This window comes from Schistocerca nitens, chromosome 3 (assembly GCF_023898315.1).
Source record: "Schistocerca nitens isolate TAMUIC-IGC-003100 chromosome 3, iqSchNite1.1, whole genome shotgun sequence".
Classification (NCBI taxonomy): domain Eukaryota; kingdom Metazoa; phylum Arthropoda; class Insecta; order Orthoptera; family Acrididae; genus Schistocerca; species Schistocerca nitens.
In genome coordinates this window covers 870,889,330-870,896,684 of record NC_064616.1, presented here as the reverse complement: position 1 = coordinate 870,896,684, position 7,355 = coordinate 870,889,330, and the positions used below count along the sequence as shown (strand labels likewise).

At 45.0% G+C, this 7,355-nt stretch overlaps 1 non-coding gene across 1 annotated transcript; it reads left to right on the top strand.

Annotated features, from left to right (window-relative positions):
• Nucleotides 1-5,271: 5,271 nt before the first annotated feature.
• On the top strand, nucleotides 5,272-5,344 carry Trnaa-cgc (transfer RNA alanine (anticodon CGC)). The gene has a single exon. It is a non-coding gene; the product is annotated as a tRNA-Ala (tRNA).
• The last annotated feature ends 2,011 nt before the right edge of the window (nucleotides 5,345-7,355 follow it).

Sequence of the window (7,355 nt, the reverse complement as noted above, 5' to 3'; positions counted from 1 at the left end):
ACGACGGACTTGGGCGATTCCATCAGGTCAATGCGACATCCCACACGTCCAAAATTGCTACAGAGTGGCTCCAGTAACACTCTTCTGAGTTTAAACACTTCCGCTGGCCACCAAACTCACCAGAAGTGAACATTATTGAGCGTATCTGGAATGCCTTGCAATGTGCTGCTCAAAAGAGATCTCCATCCCTTCGTACTCTTACTGATTTGTGGACAACCTTGCAGTATTCATGGTGTCAGTTCCCTCCAGCACCACTTCAGACCTTAGTCAAGTCCATGTCACGTCGTGTTGCGCGACTTCTGCGTGCTCGCGGAGGTCCTACACGATATTAGGCAGGTGTACCAATTTCTCTGGCTCGTATAACCGTACTGCCGACTGTGACTTTACAAGTGATCAGTCAGTCATCAAAACAGGCGATACTTACACCTCTGGTCCGTCATGTCCGTTTATGCATCGTGACGTGCAGGTCTTACGCTGTACACACAGATGTCCATGTGGCAATTGGATTTTTTTTAATATTTATATTTGCGGTGGGTGAATTTCAGAACTCAAATATTATTCCCCCAAAATAATCCAATGCAACTCTAAAAACTTGTCGAGAAATATACTGATAGAAGATCGATTTTTTTTCCGACGAACCATGTGACTGTGTGGTAGATCTCTTGTCTGTGACGTAGGGATTTTAGGTTCGATTTCCAACTGATGCAAATTTTTAAGCAGAGGTACCCCTATCCTGCTAGCAATTCCGTGTATTTCAAGCACTTAAAGGTAGAAATACAACAACAGTGCTCGAGACTGGTAATTTCTGGTTCGAGTCTGGTTTCGGTCATTATTTGTTTCGTTTTTCCGTTCAGTCTGAATACCTACGACATTTAAATCTAAAATTCATCATATATATGCTTAGAGATATCTAATTCCTACTTTTATGAAAAATGCTCGTCTTATTATTTCTATCTACTGAAACTCAGATTTCTAAGCACAATAAAATAGTAAAATAAGCAATCGAAAACGCAGAAGAAAATGGTGAAATTAATTTCCAAAATAAGCCAAAATAACTACACACAAATATAAAGGTTACACACAACTTTAAGCTTGATGAAGGGTGTTAGAGTGCACAAATAACGTCATTCTGGGATTTTCGTTCGTAAAACTCCTGCTTCTAAGAATGATTTGTACAGTGGAAATGTTCTTTCGACCTCAGACGTGCATGTGAAAAGCATCACAGTTCTTCCTCGATAAATTCCTCTTCAATATTTGTTTCTTCCCCAGAAGGCTTTTTAAAAATTTGACACCGAGTGTTTCTGATGATAATGTTACTAAAATTTCGTCTATCAGAGAAAGTGAATGTTCCAAGGAATTATTTCGAACTTTCAGCTGCTTTAAAATATCAGATGCTAGCTGAGTACTCGGCGATGCCTGGTTATGTATTCATTCCAGTCTACTATTGCTCCATCTCGTCCTTCCCCCTCTCTCTGTCCATTTCTTCCTTCATCCCCTCTGTGTCCATCTCCTCCAACCAGTCTCTCTGACCACCTCTTCCAACCCCCCCCCCCCCCCACTGTATGTCCATATCCTCATCCACCTTCCAGCTGTCCATCTGCCTCTCCACTCTCTGTCCATCTGCTCCTCCTCCCCTCTAATTCCGTCTTCACCTCCTCCATGTCTTGGTCCATCTCATTGTCCCCCTTTGTGTGTCCATCTCCTCCCCCTCCTTCTTGTTCTTCATCTCTTACTCTCCCCTCTCACTGTCTATTTTCCCCTCCCTGTCTCTCTGCCCATCTCCTCCTCCATCTTATCGGTGTCCATCTCCTCCTTCCCCCTCTTTTTCTGTTCATCTCCTCCTCACCTCTTCTCTCTTCACATTACCACGATCACTCCAGTGGGAGTCTAGTGGTTCTTACCCCGACAGTATTTTAGCCAGATTGTAATTGATTTGTGTACCAAATTTGGTTTAAATCGCTCTGGGGTTTAGGATGAGCATTCTACCCGTGGCTTTGCCTGGGGACGCACGTGTCAGATTGATTTCACATATATTTAACATATTTAACACGTATTTATACACATATTTCACCTGCGTCCATAGTGAATTTCGCCCTGTAGTTTCATTTTAACTCAGTTCAATGTTTATGACGTAGTATCTCTCGAACTATGTATCGCATAACGATATAATTTTGCAGGTACATCCAGTATCTGTAGCTCCTATTTGCAAAAAGTGTTCCGAACAGAGTTAATAGTAAAGAAGCAATAAATTAACACATGATGCTTGATGCGGCATTTTTTACCCATATCTGTGTTTATGAAGTCATAGCTCCTGAATTATGAGTTGTACAGTGCTATAAAATTTGCTGATTCGGTGGTATGTGTGAATACTGTCTGCAAAATGTGTCGCAAATACAGTTATACAGTTAGTAATAAAGAAGTAATAAATTAAAACGCCCTGCTTCATGCGACAATTTTGCAACATGAACAACGAAAATGTGAGCGATAAACTTTTTTTCCTTTCATCATTTTGTGGTGGTTATCAGAGAGGAAAAGTTTTCTAAAGATTTAAAGATATGTGTTAATTTTGTTCCAAGTCACTAAGTGCTCTGCTTCTCAAATACAGGATGACTAAATTATGGCCGGCCGCTGGTGGCCGAGCGGTTCTGGCGCTACAGTCTGGAACCGCGCGACCGCTACGGTCGCAGGTTCGAATCCTGCCTCGGGCACGGATGTGTGTGGTGTCCTTAGGTTAGTTAGGTTTAAGTAGTTCTAAGTTCTAGGGGACTTATGACCTCAGCAGTTGAGTCCCATAGTGCTCAGAGCCATTTGAACCATGTTTTGAACTAAATTATGGCTATTCGGGCGTCGTGGGATATATTAATTTTTCACAACGATCCCAATCCCCTTGATAGGTAGGTGGTTCTTACCACCACAGCGATTGTTTCCAGGCAGTAAGTGATGTATGAACGAAGTTTGGTTGAAATCGGTAAAGTGGTTTACGAGAAAATGTGGAACATGCATACATTCGTACACTATGTGATCAAAAGTATCCGGACACCCCCAAAAACATAGGTTTTCCATATTAGGTGCATTGTGCTGCCACCTACTGCCAGGTTCTCCATATCAGCGACCTCCGTAGTCATTACATATCGCGAGAGATCAGAATGGGAAGCTCCGCGGAACTCACGGATTTCGAATGTGGTCAGGTGATTGCGTGTCACTTGCGTCATATGTCTGTACGCGAGATTTCCACACTCCTAAACATCCCTAGGTCCGATGTGATAGTGAAGTTGAAACGTGAAAGGACATGTACAACACAAAAGCCTAGAGGCCCATCTCGTCTGTTGACTGACAGAGACCGCCGCCAGTTGAAGAGGTTCGTAATGTGTAATAGGCAGATATCTATCCAGACCATCACACAGGAATTCCAAACTGCATCGGGATCTACTGCAAGTACTATGACAGTTAGGCAAGAGGTGAGAAAACTTGGACTTCATGGTCGAGCGGCTGCTCATAAGCCATACACCACGCCGATAAATGCCAAACGACGCCTCGCTTGGTGTAAGGAGCGTAAACATTGGACGATTGAACACTGTAAAAACGTCGTTTTATAATGCACGGCCTGTGGCGAAATGGTTACACGACAATAATATCTCTATAACGGTCTGCCTGGACAGAGTTCTGACCTGAATCCTATAGAGTACCTTTGGGATGTTTTGGAACTCCGACCTCGTGCCAGGCCTCACCGACCGACATCTATGCTACTCCTCAGTGCAGCACTCCGTGAAGAGTGGGCTGCCATTCTCCAAGAAAGCTTCCAGCACATGACTGAACGTATGCCTGCGAGAGTGGAAGCCGTCATCAAGGCTAATGGTGAGTCAACACCGCATTGAATTCCAGCATTACCGATGGAGGGCGCCACGAACTTGTAAGTCGTTTTCAGCCAGGTGTCGGTATACTTTTAATCACTTAGTATATACATACGTAAATACACACATCCCAGAACTCCTGAAGATAGACGTTGACTGTGGATATTGCACCACAGACACAGTCCTTTTAACTGTTCAGAGATGTCACTAAACCCACCCAAAGACGTAAACAACCATGCATGAGCAGCGCCTATCAGACGCAGGGTGTCCGACAGCCGGTCAGTTCCAGTCATTCCACCAGGAAGGAGGTACACGGCTCGTCTTGTCTGTAGTTCAACCATGCCTAGACGGTCAATACCGCGGTTCGATCGCGTCCGCATTGTTACTTTGTGCCAGGAAGGGCTCTCAACAAGGGAAGTGTCCGGGCGTCTCGGAGTGAACCAAAGCGATGTTGTTCGGACATGGAGGAGATACACAGAGACAGGAACTGTCGATGACACGCATCGCTGAGCCGCCCAAGAGCTGCTACTGTAGTGGATGACCGCTACCTACGGATTGTGGCTCGGAGGAGCCCAGACAGCAACGCCACGGCCGCCCGCCGTGGCCACGCGGTTCTAGGCGCTGCAGTCCGGAACCGCGCGACTGCTACGGTCGGAGGTTCGAATCCTGCCTCGGACATGGATAGGTGTGATGTCCTTAGGTTAGTTAGGTTTAAGTAGTTCTAAGTTGTAGGGGACTGATGACCTCAGATGTGTTAAGTCCCATAGTGCTCAGAGCCATTTGAACCATTTGAAGCAACGCCACCACGTTGGATAATGCTTTTCATGCAGCCACAGGACGTCGTAATACGACTCAAAACGTGCGCAATAGGCTGCATAATACACAACTTCAGTCCCAACGTCAACGGCGAGGTCCATATTTGCAACTTCGACACCATGCAGCGTAGTACAGATGGTCCCAACAAATTTCCGAATGGACTGCTCAGGATTGGCATCACGTTCTCATCACAGACAATCGTCGGAGACCTGTTTGGAGGCAATCCAGTCAGGCTGAACGCCTTAGACACACTGTCCAACAAGTGCAGCAAGGTGGAGGTTTCCTGCTGTTTTGGGGTGGCATTATGTGGGGCCGACGTACGCCGCTGGTGGTCATGCAAGGCCTCGTATGTGAATGCCATCCTCTGAACGATAGTGCAACCATATCAGTAGCATATTGGCGAGGCATTCGTCTTCATGGACAACAATTTGCGACCCCGTTGAGCACATCTTGTGAATGACGTCCTTCAGGATAACGACATTGCTCGACTAGAGTGGCCAGCATGTTCCCCAGTCATGAACCGTATCGAGCATGCCTGGGATAGATAGAATAGTGCTGTTTATGGACGGCGTGACCCACCAACCACTCTAAGGGATCTATACCGAGCGAGGTGGCGCAGTGGTTAGCACACTGGACTCGCATTCCGGAGGACGACGGTTCAATCCCGTCTCCGGCCATCCTGATTTAGGTTTTCCGTGATTTCCCTAAATCGCTTCAGGCAAATGCCAGGATGGTTCCTGTGAAAGGGCACGGCCGATTTCCTTCCCCATCCTTTCCTTACCCGAGCTTGCGCTCCGTCTCTAATGACCTCGTTGTCGACGGGACGTTAAACACTAATCTCCTCCTCCTCCTCCTCCTCCTCCCAATAAGGGATCTACGCTTGCCTGGGATAGATAGAATAGTGCTGTTTATGGACGACGTGACCCACCAACCACTCTAAAGGATCTACGCCGAATCTCCGTTGAGGAATGGGAAAATCTGGACCAACAGTGGCTTGATGAGCTTGTGGATAGTATGCCACGACGAATAAAGGCATGCGCCAAAGCAAGAGGATGTACTACTGGGTATCTGAGGTACCAGTGTGTACAGCAATATGGAACACTACCTCTGAAGGTCTCACTGTATCGTGGTACAACATGAAATGTGTGATCATCTTGGGGTTGAAGCTCTTTTCTACCGTGTTTGCTTCAACAATACGTATGTTTTTGGATGGGGTCCGCCTGTACCAAAACTCAATTCTGTTTTATAACCCAAATATGTTTCACTACAGATGCAGCATCTTCAGTGGGCTTTTATTTTTCATCTGTTACAGATAAAGAGTGTTCTTTGCTGTTTGTATACATGTAGCTATTAGTTTTTAAATCGTAATTACAGATATTTGAAAAAAGAAACACATAAATTACGAACTCATACATTTTTATCACATGGGCGGTTTTTCTGATGTGTTGTGTTTCTACAGCGACCGTTTTGTTGCACAGTTTGTCATCTGCTACCACTTATACCTTAAAGTAGGTGAATTGTTTAAGCCAAAATTACGATTTGAAAACTTGTTATTTCTATAATTCAAATTATTTGATTCTATGTGTGTGTCTATTATCATAATGTTTCACTTACATTTTCCTTTTAATCATCTTCATCACTGTCAAACACTATATATTGAGATGCCACTATCACTGTAACTGTTTCACTGCTTTACCAGCTGTAAAAACAAACATGGCGTTCAGGGGAACAATTGAAGGTCTAAAAAAAAAGATGGCTGACAGTGGAACAGTTGAAGGTGTTCCTGGCAGTTGTTCTGAATCTTTCAGAGGTGACTGTGATTTTTTTCCTTCTTTTGCGTGTGTGTGTGTGTGTGTGTGTGTGTGTGTGTGTGTGTGTGTGTGTGTGTGTGAACATGGAGAGAGAAATAGAGTCAGGGTGAAAGTAGGTTTAGGGATTTATTTTATTTTATTTTATTTTATTTCTTGTGTGTGTGTGGGGGGGGGGGGTTGGGTTGGTGGGGGAGGGGTAAGAGCTCTATTGGCCGGTCTTGTCTAATAATTCCTTGAGAGCAGAGAACAGAGTGCCATTGCAGAGAGCTGTGTATTCATTTATCACTTGTTTGCTTTCCACTATGTCTTTTTGTATCTGATAATTTTCTTCACTTCCACCATGAACCATGGACCTTGCCGTTGGTGGGAAGGCTTGCGTGCCTCAGCGATACAGATGGCCGTACTGTAGGTACAACCACATCGGAGGGGTATCTGTTGAGAGGCCAGACAAACATGTGGTTCCTGAAGAGGGGCAGCAGCCTTTTCAGTAGTTGCAGGGGCAACAGTCTGCATGATTGACTGATCTGGCCTTGTAACATTAACCAAAACGGCCTTGCTGTGCTGGTACTGCGAACGGCTGAAAGCAAGGGGAAACTACAGCCGTAATTTTTCCCGAGGACATGCAGCTTTACTGTATGATTAAATAATGATGGCGTCCTCTTGGGTAAAATATTCCGGAGGTAAAATAGTCCCCCATTCGGATCTCCGGGCGGGGACTACTCAAGAGGACGTCGTTATCAGGAGAAAGAAAACTGGCGTTCTACGGATCGGAGCGTGGAATGTCAGTTCCCTTAATCGGGCAGGTAGGTTAGAAAATTTAAAAAGGGAAATGGATAGGTTAAAGTTAGATATAGTGGGAATTAGTGAAGTTCGGTGG